The 14087-nt window shown below is 30.4% G+C and overlaps 1 protein-coding gene across 1 annotated transcript in view; it reads right to left on the bottom strand.

The window, feature by feature from the left end:
* LOC148280483 (monocarboxylate transporter 14) overlaps positions 1-13343 on the bottom strand; it is a 90216-nt gene extending 76873 nt beyond the window's left edge. Inside the window, exon 1 of the mRNA XM_088228320.1 lies at positions 12897-13343. The gene's annotated coding sequence lies outside the window, so the exon portion shown is untranslated. The remainder of the gene's footprint in view (positions 1-12896) is intronic.
* Positions 13344-14087: the final 744 nt, after the last annotated feature.

Below are 14087 nucleotides of genomic sequence, written 5' to 3'. Positions count from 1 at the left end.
GTGATTTGGCAGCCTTTAAACGCGCTTACAGGAAGTAAACTAGCCGCATAAACATAAAAACATTAAATTGTGCGATTGTGATAATACATATCTATCTGAAGAACTGCCCGTACACTTTTTTATTTGTTTCATTTAATTACGTAAAAAATATTTAATATAAACATAAAATAATTCATGTTAAATGTACCTAGTTCTTAAGAACCTTTTAATTCTGGCTTTTATTTGATGATAGACAATTTAAACGTTATTACTATTTTTTATTTAAACAACAGTACTCTATCAATAAGCCTTTTAATTATCTGACAAATAGGTACTATCCGCCCTTATTTTTACTAAATAAAAGCACAAAATCAGGCTCTATAGTTCACCGATATTCGTGTGTCGAATTCTGTAGTCTGCCGCCTAACTATTATAGACTCGACTTAATTCCTTTAGAGTAATAAAATTATTGATTCAGAGGAAGACTGAAAACTTTGAACCAACGCAAAAGTTTTAGAAGGATGAATAACAGAAACATCTGAGGAATATGCGCCAATTCTTACTGAAGACGAGCTCATTAATATATGTATCTACTTGGATTCTGAAGAAGAGGACAATGATTTTCAACATACTGTAGCTCATATTATAGACAAATCCTTAAACAGATTTCTCAAATAAAACTGTTTTTTACAAAAAATCTTTTTTTTAAATTGACTTTAACAAATATATTATTTATTTACGTATGCATCAAGATATTATATTTTGTAACACAAACTTCTCGATAAAAATCATCATGCCCCTATTTAAACCCGATGGTGCATAAGGCACTTCATTAAAACACCTGATGCAGCGCTTTTCGTCCAGGGCTGGTATTCAAAACGCTCTAGCGGCCGTATTATATCGTATATTTACATACAAAATACATGAGAAAAACTGTTTTCTCGTGCCGCAAGAGTGGTTCAGAATAGCACTCCAGGGATGGTGAAATACTGTAGTGTAGAACTACCTTCAAAACAAATATTTTACCTCACACTTGCCAGAAATCGAACTGAGACCTCTAGAATTTTAGGCGAATACGACCCAACTTTTTTTTTTTTCATTGGGATTTTTACATGAGAGTAGCCACCGAGTCGAAAATACTCGTCTAGGATTTATCCACCTGAATATAAACCATGAGTAAAAAGCATGCGATTAATTTCTTAAAATCTAACTCTTGGTTTAAATAAACTTAAAATAAAGATTTATTATAAATAAAATGATACAATTTAGGAGAGTAGATAATTTGATAATATTTTATTTTTTTAAATTTATTTTTTGGAAACAAATTTTATAGAAGGCTCACGGGGTTATAACTATTTAACAGTTATATCAGAATAATTTACTATGAACATCTTATTATTTCATAACTGCCATTATTTCGCTAAACAAATATGTCCACCGGGTTATCATTTGACAAGGTTATCTATCGGTTATGGATGCAAAGTCTAGTTTTGTTATTCCTCGCTTATTGCAAATAATTTTTCGACCGAGAAAATGAAATGTCGCGAAAATACAGGACAATTTGTTTTTAGCTATTGCAAACTATCCAAAATGAAAATTCTCCATTTCTATTGTAATATGTATTATTTCTTTAGTTAAAAAATACTGAAATTGAAAATATATGTATGCAATTGCAAATTTTATTCAATCTCTTCCAATCATTTTAACTTCTAACACTAAATTTCCCAATTAAATTCCTTGTCACCATATACGAGTAACGTGTCCTTTATTAATAAAGACAAATTTAATCCAGAAAATTCCGGAGCCAAGCCTCTTATTTGCTCACCAATCGAGTTGATCAGACTAATTTTTAAAGAAAATTAAACAAAAATTATCATGCATTGACTCAGGACGCATCGATGTTACTTATTTCAAATATTTAAAGAATTTACTTCGTGTTCAAACATTAAAATAAAAATGTTAGCAAATATTTGTGAATTCTTAGCTACTTTTCTATGTCTACCAGTTTTGATTAGTGCCCGTCTCTCCTCCAAGACACTAAATACATATTTACTAAATTGGATTTTAATAGATTTTTTTAACAGGTACGGAGAGTTTCCAGACTTCATGAGTGATTGCTTTGTGATTAGTGATTACTTTGAAGCAGCCATTGACAGGTAATAAGTTTAATGGTAATTTTCATATAAAGCATCAATTAAAGTCCTTGGTTTAGCTTTACTTACTTCCCTTTTGACTAACGAGCGCACTCGCGAAGTTTTTTTATTGGGAAACTTTAAAAAAACACCAATATTAATAAGCTCTGTTGAGAGAAAACGCGGTCTAGTTTTTCTTCATACAAAAGTATTTTAGTATTTTCTCACTGGATTATGGCACTAAAGCAGTGATTTTTTCACACACTACAGAGTTTTTTTATTGACGTGTCTTTATTTTTTTGCTTTTTTTATAAATGGTTTCGTATAGAAGATAGGATCATCCAAAAACCCATAATAGCGCCCAGTTTTATCTACACAAACAAATATATATATTTTAGGTAAAGGTAACAAGACAAAATTTTATTTTGGTATCAGAGTATTGTTTTTTTTTTAAAGTATGAATCGCCTCAGTTTTAGGGTGCGGAAAACGGGACAGCAAAACGTCGGTTTTTCCAATTTTAGTTAGGCATAATATCATCGTACATCTCTCAAAAAGAGGTTTTAAAAATAAGAATGTAATGCTGCCTTCAATCATCAATATTCAATGTTTCTTTTTCATTCATTTGATTTATACGGTGTTTTTATATCTGTAGTTTTTCTTAATAGGGTTTTTAGTTTTAGAATAGTTTAGAATTCGAACTGTTAGTTGCTAATTTAAAAAAAAATTATTTATTATTATTTTATTTTTTTATTCACTTTTTTATCGTATATTTTTTGTATATATATATATTTTTTTGATTTTTAAAGTTGTTCATAAATGTTTTTGGTGTTTTATTTTTGTTATTTCTTTATTTTTATTACAATGTAGTACTTTAATTGTTATTATAATATATTTTCATATATGTATTTATATACTCGTAGTTAAGCTGCTATGATTATTTTCTTGCTATTCAATTCGATGTCAAATACTTATTTTGTATTGCATGCATTTACTTTTATTTTTTGCCAATTAACGTCGTATTTTGGCACTGAACCTAAACCTGAAAAAGGAGTAACCCGTTTTTTGTCGAAATTGAGTTATAATAAACAAGTTTTGTTTATAGAATAAATGGACATCATACTGTATTAGAATTTTTTTTAAAACCCACCAAAACACAGTAAGATTATTTTTTAGGTGAAAATTGTCCAAGCAAATTCTTAAAAAATCGTCTCAAAAACCAACAAATGCGAGATACGCCTTTTTGAAAGATAAACGATGAAATTTTAGAAGGACAGCTGTATTTTTCGCATAGTATCTAGGAGGTATTTATTTATTCATATAAAGATACATATTACAACAACAAAAAAAACGTATCCCTAACTCCAGGAGGCCAGGAGCCCTACCCTGTGATGGGTTGAAATACAAAATAATGGAAAGTGAAAGCATGTACGAGATGCTACAGATAAAAAATATTACACAAACATGCAAGTTAATAAACTGCTGGACAAAGCGCTTCATAGCACATAAATCTATGCAATGTCTCGCAGCGGTCCCCTGCAATAGTCTCTTCCCTTAGACAAAATGCAAACTTGTGCACTTCTCCTGAAAAAAGCTTTTTAGAGGAAAATAATATTTTTAACCAGGACATTGAACACTTTTGGGGCTACAAAAGAGAAATTTCTCTGAGAGAAAGTCGTACGTGTTTTTGGTACTAAATAATTAAAATTACAGGAAAACCTCGTTCGAGCATTCTGCTGAAATCTCCTCTTGTAACCGCATGACCAGAAATGTGAATTTAAAAAAAGGCTCTTTTAAAAAAGTTGTCTAATACCTTCATAAATTCAAACAATTAAAAACAAATATTCCGAATTATTTTGTACGATTTGTTTGATTGTAAAGAAATACAGCGTAGAAAACTGAATTGTGAATTCATTTTTCCTGTAATATAAAACATTGTGTTTACTATGCACATTTTTTTTATCAATAAAATTAATGTGTGAAATAATCACTTAAACCAGCAAATAGCGGGTCATTACCCCTGTAAATGTCTAAACTTCCATATTTCCCTTTCAAAAAGGTTCTCTATATCTTTTGAAACATCTATCATGTCAATATAATTATCTTAAGAGTCCCAATCAGAACTAGCTCTTTCGGTATATTTGAAAATCTTAATGTAAAATATATAAAACAACTTTATGTAAAATCTTTCTTACTATACGCACGTAAACATTATTCTCTACCTTCCGTTACAAATACAAGAGTTAAGAGATACTCCTCTGCTGTTGCTGCAAAACGATGCTGCAAAAAAATAAAAAAATAAATACAACCTTCGGTCAAAGAGGATTGGCCTACTACTCGGTTGAAGTGTACAATCTACTTCCATTATCCATAAGGACAATAAGTAAGTTCTCACAATATAAAATTGCTATTAAGAAATGGATAGTGGAGTGGGGTTGCGCACGGATCGATGAGTGGATCAAGCCAAACAGGTAAAATGTGTGTACTGTTTATGAAATTTGTTCTATTGGTCTATATAAATTGGTTTTGTTTTTTATGATTATTTTAGTTTTTTATTGTTTATTATGTTAATGATAATTAGGTTCATTGGATTAATTTCGTTTTTTTATTGTTATTTTTTTGTTTAACTTTGTTCATTAGCTAATCTTACGCATGTTTTACATTTTGTAAAATGTTTCCCTCGGCACGGGACACCTCAGTGACATTATTCTGTATAAAAAAAGAATACAAACAATGTAAAAGTATAAATAAATAAAATTAGTTACAGGTATGAACAGGCTTGATAAAAATTCCAGTTACGAGTTAAGAGTTATTTTTTTATAGTTAGTAACAGTTCATTATAAAAATATTGCCAAATTTAATAATATGTATGTATTTCTTTGCACTACAGTCATTTGTCGACAACGGGTTTTTTCCGTTGGGAATGTTTCGCTAGTTAAATTCTAAATGTGACTCAATCAAAATGCTAATCTATTCACATATACAAGACTGAATTTAAGTTGAAGAGAGGGGCATTTAGATTGTATTTTGGCAAATTAGTAGCAAACTAGATTACCATTAAATATATGTAATAATATTCAGTTATAATAACTAAAAACCTATTTTCACGTACACGTTCGTAATTTTTTCATAAGTATGTAAGCATTTACATTAATATTTTACATTTAATGAAGATAGATTTTTTTGTTATTCAGATAACAAATATAAGTATACATTATTACTACTAAACACATTTTTTTTATCAATTCAATACAAATATTTACATTAACGTTTCCCATTACGTAAAAGAAAAAACAATTATTATGTACATAATGGGGAGTGACGTCTTACAATAGTTCATGTATTTTATTTTTAAATATTAATATTTTTAGGATAACATATAAATTACAAAAATAATAAATAAACGGCGTGTTTAATCAATCTCAAAATGCACATTATTAAGTTAGATTTCCGATTCATTTTGCTCTTTTTGTGAACTGTTATCAGATAGTGATTCAGACGCTTGACTCAGCACGGAAGGTTCGGGTTCGATTTACAATGAGAACACAAAAATTAATTGTGATTTCCCTCAAACCTGGGTGTTCTGTGCTGTAATTCACCAACTTTATTGGACCTTTTGGCCTGTTGTGGTGCAAAAAAGGATATTTTGAATACGATATGATACAAGTTTACGATACTTATAAAGGTCTTAAAATTATGCATTTTGAACGTTATTTTAAATTTGAAATTAAATTATTCAAATAATTATTTAGAGCATAATACATACGTGAATTAAGTGCAGAGACATAGTTTATAATGCAGGAACGACCAATGCCTGTGAACTTAAAACACAAAATAAAATGCAATATTATGTAATCGTAAATGTAAACATCCATTTCTGCTGATTCTTACGCAAAATGATCTCTTGAATCCGAATATGACACCCGTTTTCCCCGAGGTAATAAGTTCTAAAACATGAATTATACATTTTGAATTAACACCTTAAATAATCATTTTTACCTATCGTTATAAAAATAAGGGGAGGGTTCCCCGAAAATGGCGGGTGAAGGGGGTAAACGGGGGCTATATTCGGATTCAGAAAGTCATTTCACCTAAGAATCAGCAGTAATAGTGTCAGGTATCAAATAACTTTTTTTCAGGCTCGCGTTATTGCCAACTACATGTGTTTACTTCAAAGTAAAAAAAAATATTTTTTCTAGAATTCAAAAAAGTGTGCGGTAGGTACCGGAGATATGGTTTACAAATATATATTTACTTAAAAAAAAATTATTTATCTTCAAATACAAGCAAAAGAAATGTGTTCTCTTAAATTTGAAATTTTAAAGCGTTCTGCGTTGTCGATAAAGCATTGTTTCACAATCGAAAAATAAAACAGAAAAAACCAAGATGATGACATTTCGTCAGATTTTTACATAGCCAAAGTAAATAAAGAATATAGATTGTTGGCATAAATCATAAAAGCAAGTTGGTTAGGGATTGACTAAATAAACTTAAATGTCGTTTCTTTGTTTTTTACACAAGTCATTTATTAGTCAATCGATTAAAAGGAGTTAATATTACATACATTTTTAAAAAACCTATAAATAAAACATGGTGTACGACAATTTTTAAAGCAAAAGTATTTTCTAATTTTTAAAAAGCATTGCATATTTAAATATCATAAGTAAATGAAAGAATTGATTGTTTAAATATATTAAACTGTAATAAATGTGTATTTGTAAATGTGCCTACAATGCAAGAGGTCTCAGGTTCGATTCCCGACATGGTTAATATGAAATATTTATTTAATAGGGTGTTTTCGGAATAAAATATTTCATAGTCCCTGGACTGGTACCTGTAGCGTGAGACTGAGCATCTTACCTTCATGTAACAAAAATGATCAAGACACCCTGCGATTGGTGTACATTAGGTGCGGATAGGGAATGATTATGATGATAAAATTTGTATTAAAAAATAAATAAAAGATATTTTGGATATTTGTCGCACTTACTTTGTGGTTAATTGTTATATTTCAGAGGTATAAATAAAATTACTTTGGTATTTTTGATGTTTGAAACAGTTACTTTGTGGAACATTATTATTTAATATACCTATTTAAAATAAAAAAAATCACTTTGTTTTTATGTACCACTTACATTTTTTATAATTTGACAACCAACTAGTTTCGGCAATACAATGCCTTCTTCAGGGTTAATTACAAACTAACGTAACATATTTACATTTTTCACAGTGAAGGTAGAGTGGGCGTGGCTACGGGGTAGAAAAGAGAGGGGGTTTGTGTGTGGATTTAGGGGGAGGAAACATATTTAAAATGAGACTAAGATTTATTTGATTATGAATAATATTAATTTTTTTTTTTAATAAAAACAAAATGATTTTATTTCATTTTAATATATTAAAAAATAACTTTGTTTCATTTCAAGCACTTTTTATTGACACACCCGACTAGTTTCGGCAACTACACGTTGCCCTCTTCAGGGTTACACAATAACTTCAGGGCTTCTATTCCAAACACTCTCGCGGCCGTAGAAAAAGCTTTTATCTCGCGTGTTTACATACAAAATACGCGTGATAAAGTGTTTTCTACGGCCGCGAAAGCGTTCGGAATAGCAGCGGGGCTACATAATAAACGTGTAGTAGCCGAAACTAGTCAGTTATGTGAATAAAAAGTGGTTCATAAAAAATGATATTTTATTTTCAACAGCTCCTCGAATCAAAACTGGATTTGCATCAATAATCAATCAGCTCTATCTTTAAGTACAAGGTGTCCTTTATTCCAAATTTATAGTCTGCGATTGAACCAGAATTGTTAGTTTTTTTAAAGTTTGTATGACCTTGCCATTGATTGAAGGCGCCACGCGTAAATCAATAAATAACGTCACTTTAGCTCCTTGTGAATGTTGACTTCGGACTTCAGACGCGACACGCGCTATTTCTCTATCTCTCAATATTTGAAACTTATTACTTATTACTAATAAGTTGATAAAAAACCCTTGTGCTTTCATTACACAAACATGATAAATGGCGATCATATAATAATAATGCTTAACGAGATGATTATGGTACACTTGAGATAGCGCTAATTAGACCGGTCCGAAAGTTCGTTGTCAAAATAAATTTATTGAAAAAACACCGCAATATTTCATGGGTACTGTTCGTTTTTATTCATCTTATTTTTTATGAAAATATAAACCTTTAAAAAAGGACGCGTTTTTTTTTTCTAGTAATTTACTAAACTGACAGTATCTAAGTAAATAAAACCATGTTTATCTATCTGACTTGTCCAATTTTGTACAGCTGAGCAATATTATTGCGCAAATAATAGCTCATTTGTAAAACACTTTATTAACGAACAGTTTTATGTATTGCAATTGGAAAAATGTATATTTCCATAATTATTCATAAAATTTGTGACAAAAATACATAAATACGTGTATTTATGGTGTATGGGTAACGCAATTATTACATTAAAAAATTAAAAAATAGACGCGTTACTTTTATACTAGCTTCATCTACGTTTCATATACGTATATGTATATATGTATTTGTTTGATTTAATCAGATCGTTCAGATTTTAAAAAGAAAAAAAAACTATTCATTTTTAATACTTTTGTACCTTTTTTGTTTAATCTACATATATGTATGTTTAAAGATTACATAATTATTATTTGATGATGAAATTAGGCGGGAGTGGAAATCTGAGTCAAGTATAATTGATAAGATTAAGAAAGGAGCTCTGGTTTGGACATGTAGAACGAATGGACTGCGAAAGAACGGCCAAGAATATTTACAATGCAAATGTTGATGAATGCAGAAATAGAGGAAGACCGAGAAAGACGTGGCATGATTAAATCCAACAAATACTTGAAGATGGACATGTCAAAAGTCGGAAAAATCGGCGCGCGTGCATGAGAAGATGTATGAAGATGTTTGTAGAGGAAGCGAGATCTGTATGCAAAGATAGAGTGTTGTGGCGTTCTATCCTATCTGCCTACTCTAACGGGGAAACGGCTTGATGGTTTGTTGTTGTTGTTGTTGAAGATATTACACTAAATAATATTGCGCTGCCCTCAACAATTTGAAAAATAATAGAGTTAGCACATCACGATATAGATGCAATCATACATATAAGGAAGATATCATATTTCTTTAGTTTATATTTATTTATGTAAAACCCTTTATCATAGAAACGACACTAGTTAGCACTTGTCAAAAAATAATAACTAATTATGTACTTATTCCATAAATTGAATTGTATTTACGAACGAACCCCTGAAACGATACATCCGTTCTGTTTTTCACAATTGCATAGCAATAAAAGCATTTTTTCATCATCGACAGCATATTTCTGCGTAGCATTACGTCTGGTCGTGATAAAAGTCGATTAGAGAGTAAAGACACGGAAGTCTTCTAATAAATGTCATTTTCTTTGCATTTGTAACGCGTCTATTTTATTATACGTCGTTGATCAAAACTAAAAAAAAATCGGAAACAAAATGGCAACATTAATTGGCGCAAGGTTTTTTAATAAAATATGTTATCATCTGACTTTCGTATTCCCAACTTAATGTTTGTTAATGTTGAATATTAATGATATTATATAAATTGCAAAGTTAATAAGCAAAGAAAATCATGATCCTTAGTGCGTATCTAGTACCTACTCTTTCATAATTATTAATTATCTATCTCCTGGCTAGTTAATTACGTAATAAGATTTTTAAATTAGCTTATATGCTCTTGGCATCAGAGCCCCTTTCCTACTAATTCTAAAATCCTACATCTTTCAAACCGAATAAAAATGAAGATACTGTGGATGATAAGAGATATAATTATAATAAATCACGTAAGATGGGTAATCGCTTAATATGGGGTAGACAGCAAAAGAGGGAATAATAAAGTCCAAAGAATGACCATCAGACTCCCTTTTTTTGCATTACATAACCAGCGTCACGAGACTCGTCCTCGTGGAAGGCCTCACCAGGAAATCACCTCACAAGAGAAACAACTCTTCGGAGGACAGACCACCTAAGTTTGGATTCAGAACTTCAGCTAAAACAATTTTTTGGTCACTTTAGGTGTACCCCAGGGTGCTCATCTTGCCCCCCTTCTCTTTAATTTATTCGTTAACGATGTTTTGAATGCGTTTTTACTAAAAAAAAATTGCTTTTTGTTGTTGAAATTATTTAGATACTAGAAATTAAAAACGTTAGTGACTATAATACAAGTATGATACTCAAGGATTACATGAACTCTTCTCATGAATGGTGAATATATAACATTAAAAAAACCTCGCAGTGATTTTTTATGATAAATTTATCCACGAACACATTGACTGTATCATAAACAAACCTCTTAAACTCATTGGCTAATATTTCAATCAACAAGTGTAGACGCTTAAGATTTTAATAAATACACTTCCTTTATTGCTAATGTAATTAAATTCGGGTTATAATTTTTACTAGCAAGTAAAATGAATACAGTACTGAATAATTGTACTAAAAGCAGCGATCATTGTGCAATATGATAGTAAGGCTCATATAAAAATCCAGAAAAATTCAAACAAGTGGAAATAAGTCCGTAAATTTGTATAGTGGTTGGAACATTCGCCCACCGTTCTTGAGGTCCCGGGTTCGATTCCTGACAAGGTCGATATAAAATATTGGTTTAAAGAGGAGTTTTACACTGTAATATTTCATTATTTATGTACTGGCACCTGTAGCGAAAGATTAATCACACTTTATCCAAAAAATAATCAAGATATACTGCATTAGGTTAACTTATCCAGGAAAATGATGATGCAGTAAAAAAGTTCGCCAATTTTTAATTTAAATTATCGATCGAGGACAGTGTAACAAGTAAATGTTTTGTCGGAACTGAATACAAGAAACACCCTATGAATTACGGAGCGCAACAGGTGTGTAGTATGTTATCTTGGGCGAAGTAGACACAAGTTTACCTGAGTACTATATTAATTGGAGCAACAGGTCACAGTAAGCAAACCTTTTACCTGTTTACTTCTATTCATGTAATGTATGATAGTTATCCAAATATAATAGTAATGAAAATTGTATCTGCAAGTCATGTAAACTATACAAAAATCGAAGTAAAAAAGATTAGTATTAATATGAATAACTTATCTGGCACCGTTTTTATTGATTCATTTGTATATACATACATACGTACAATGATAAATATACCTTAAGTATATGCTCCCCTGTAAATCTACCGTATATTTTACTTAATTTGTGGATGATTGTCTCTGTAAAACATGAGATTTTGTATTGTATATATAAATGGCACAAGAAATCGATTTTCGTAATATAATACCTCAAGGGCGCTTTACAAAATGATTCATAAATATTGGGGTGGCGAGTAAATGATTTATCGGGAATATTTGATAGAAATATTGCTCTGAGTTAGAAGGGATCGATGAATCTCCATTTCTTGACGTCTATCCAGTCACAAAACACTAAATTCCATCAACCTCTTGCGCAACCGAATATTAATTTTAATTTTTAAAAAAATATTTAAACTTTTCAGAAAAACAATTTAACTTGCCACGCTACGGATTTATACAAACGATTTAGAGAAAAGATGGATTTTAATTTTTTTTCAAAACATCACTTTACTCTCACAGTTTGAACTTCTACAAGGAGAGCATTCCATGTTATTTTTCTGCGACCGCAAATGCGCGTTCACCGAATTTAATGCGATGTAACTGATCTAACATATTGGTAACTGATCTAAGATCTAAACGTAAAACATCTGTCAGCTAGTTAATCTGTAATGTATAGTTCTGTTAGATTTTCCGGAACAAAGTTGTGCAATGACTTACAGATAAGCCAACATTTAGTGCCTTAACTTGGACTTTGCTAAAACTAGTATTTATTGTACAGTAGTGCTTCAGAGGGATGCATCAAAGTATTTTAATTTGGTGAATGACAATGTTTACTAAGGGGTGAATATAATATGTATGTACCCTTAACGTCATGTCAAGGCCTGTTTAAGCGACTCTACTGTAAATAACGAAAATCCAGAGCTATTTATTTATACATACATTTCATATTTAACAAAATATCACTAAAAAACTCTGTCAATTTTTGCTTGTACTAGGAGTAGGCTCAGTATATAATACCTTGTGAATTATATTTTTTAAAAGTATCAAAAGTATAAGTATCAAGTACGCAAGCATTTTTTTTTTATTCACGCTTAGTGAAACATTCCTAAAATTTATTTTATAATTTAATTACTTCAGTAATCTTAATTACTAAAACAAATAAATACTCAAATATTTTAACCATGATTTTTTTAGTATGAAATTATAAAGTGTTTTCAGGCGTTTCCTAGTATTCCCAGACAATCCGGTAGAAACACATCAATAAAGATTTTAATTCTTCACCAACATTAAGTTTTTTGTTCTGAAATTTATTTAACGAATTTACGAACAGATAGAAAAACGAATGTTCAAACATTACCAAAATAGTAAATGCTACACAGTGTATAAAGTGATAGCAAAAACCAGTCGATGACAGGTCATAGTTAAAAATGACTAAAACTTTACATTATTTTTCAAAAAAGGGTTTAATCTCAGTTGAAATGTATGTATGTGTATTAATTTGATTTCCACTTTCTAATAGTGAGTTATTTACAACTCGTTGAAAATGGCTACCAAAATTGAAATATTCGTGTAAATTATAAGATATTTCCATTTATTTTTTTTAAAAATAAATAAAAATAAGTTATTTTCAGAGGTAATTTAAGAAAACAATAAAATTATGAATTCTCACCGGAAATTGCGTCAGATAATCCAAAACCACTGGTTGATTCGACCGGCACTGGTTAAAAAAATAACAGCACGTTGAACTTGCGTTTGTAGGAACTTTAAACCGACACAATATTTCAAAATCACTGCTTGACACTTAACAAAATTTATGAAATATTATTGAAAAATTGGCGCTTTATTGAGTTTTTATTTTCTTTTTCCGCCTTATTAAATTTCCCCCTAGTTTTGGATTGGATTGGATTGGATTGGATTCGAAGATAAACTTTTAATTTATGCGTATTTTTCCGTCTGGCAATGTGCGGTTGAGGTTAGTATTATTATGGTCGAACATGTGTTTTGTAATGGCAAGTTTATGTGAATTCAGTGCAGTATCGCGATACACGTGTGAAAGGACCAGACCAGACGCGGCGCGGCAGACAGCACCGGGCGGGCCGATGGTTGGCGATATACTAAAGTCTAAAATATATTTATCAGACAACCTTACAGCATGATTGCAAACAAGACGTTATTCGAAATTCTGAAATTCAATGTTATCCACCGGAACAAGATATAAATGGCTTCAAACTTCAAACCATTTAAACTAGTTTTTTTTATTGTAAATCTAGCACCTTTTGCTAAAATAATTACCATTTCAAATCACGATCAAGTAGTAAATACACTAATTATTTTTTATTTTTTTTTGCCATCTCATTTTTAATTTTTACACTCAGTATAATATATGTAAGAATATCATAATATTATTACGAAGTTCTAGAAATTTCACGGGTTTTCGATGTCATTCATTTTGTTAGTTTATATTATTTTTCATGCATTTTAATTATTTTTGAGCTTAGCACTGAACAAGTTTGGTGACAAGCAACCATATTTTGAGTTTGTCCAAATGTTTGCAGACAGAGACTGGATTTTACCCTCTAGAGCGTTGTTAATATTAAAATGTTATTTAAACAAAGACGAAGTACATGATAGAGACCGAAATATAGAAGTCTAGGCATTTACTAGGCTGTAATTGGCTGGTTTAAGTGGTCACTTTACCCACTATGTAGCATTTACCCGTTTGCTTATGCTTGATCCTCTATATTCATTTATTTATTATACGACTCAAGTGCCTTTTACAATATAAAATATAACATATTACAACAGAGATGAAGAACATTTAAGAGAAGGTAATATAGAAGTAAATTACCTGGTCCATGAA

Source organism: Micrasema longulum, unplaced genomic scaffold, assembly GCF_059751315.1.
Source record: "Micrasema longulum isolate JH-2025_06_02 unplaced genomic scaffold, ASM5975131v1 h1tg000576l, whole genome shotgun sequence".
Taxonomy (NCBI): Eukaryota; Metazoa; Arthropoda; class Insecta; order Trichoptera; family Brachycentridae; genus Micrasema; species Micrasema longulum.
This window is presented reverse-complemented; position numbering and strand designations above follow the sequence as displayed.